This window comes from Triticum aestivum, chromosome 7B (assembly GCF_018294505.1).
Source record: "Triticum aestivum cultivar Chinese Spring chromosome 7B, IWGSC CS RefSeq v2.1, whole genome shotgun sequence".
Classification (NCBI taxonomy): Eukaryota; Viridiplantae; Streptophyta; class Magnoliopsida; order Poales; family Poaceae; genus Triticum; species Triticum aestivum.
Window position 1 is genome coordinate 622,979,350 of NC_057813.1, and position 740 is coordinate 622,980,089.

Consider the following 740-nt stretch of genomic DNA (forward strand, 5'->3'; position numbering starts at 1 on the left):
TTTTGACTCTGATCTTGAACTACAGGGTTGCAATGTTTTGGCATCAACACTTGTAAAAAAAATTAGCAGGAGAATGAAGATTATATAAAAAAATGTCTTACTAGTGGTAAACAAGCATATAATTCCTCCCAGGTAGTAACAATAACTTTATTGAGGGGATGGTTAAGCAATGCTAGAAAAAGATAACATGATGAAATTAAAGTTACACAAACTTATGAAGGTGGGGCTGTATCTTTTTTTTAGAAACAGCACAACAAGAACAGTTTCAGTACTTTTTGTAGCAACGTCAAACATTCTGATGATTTTGTTGGTCAAGATTCATATCCAAATAATTGCACAGCTGCCTACATCGCTGCTGGCGCAGTCACATGTTAAGCCAGCTTAAACCAGAGGGACACTTGAGCTTGCGCTAGATTGTGGTCACATGCCAAGCTAGCTTAAACCAGAGGCATTTGAGTTTGTGCTAGATTAATGTATGTAGCTGTTTAATTTAAACTACCTGATGCATGCAACTATCAGTATTCTACAATCTACATATGCTTGTGCGGTTGTGTTTGTGCCCATACAACTGAAGGTCTGAAATCTTTTTTGTTTAGAGTGCCAGCCAATTTTTTACAACTGGTTATTAGGTGTTTCAATGCCCAGCTATTTGCCCTTATGTCATATTATAGGTTATGCATTTCTGAAATCTTGTGTCATTTGGTTCAGGAAATGATCTTGTCTTTGTCAATGGCTCACTG

At 36.9% G+C, this 740-nt stretch overlaps 1 protein-coding gene across 1 annotated transcript in view; it reads left to right on the forward strand.

Annotated features, from left to right (window-relative positions):
- LOC123160154 (PRKR-interacting protein 1 homolog) overlaps positions 1-740 on the forward strand; it is a 4,736-nt gene that overhangs the window by 926 nt on the left and 3,070 nt on the right. The window lies entirely within an intron of this gene.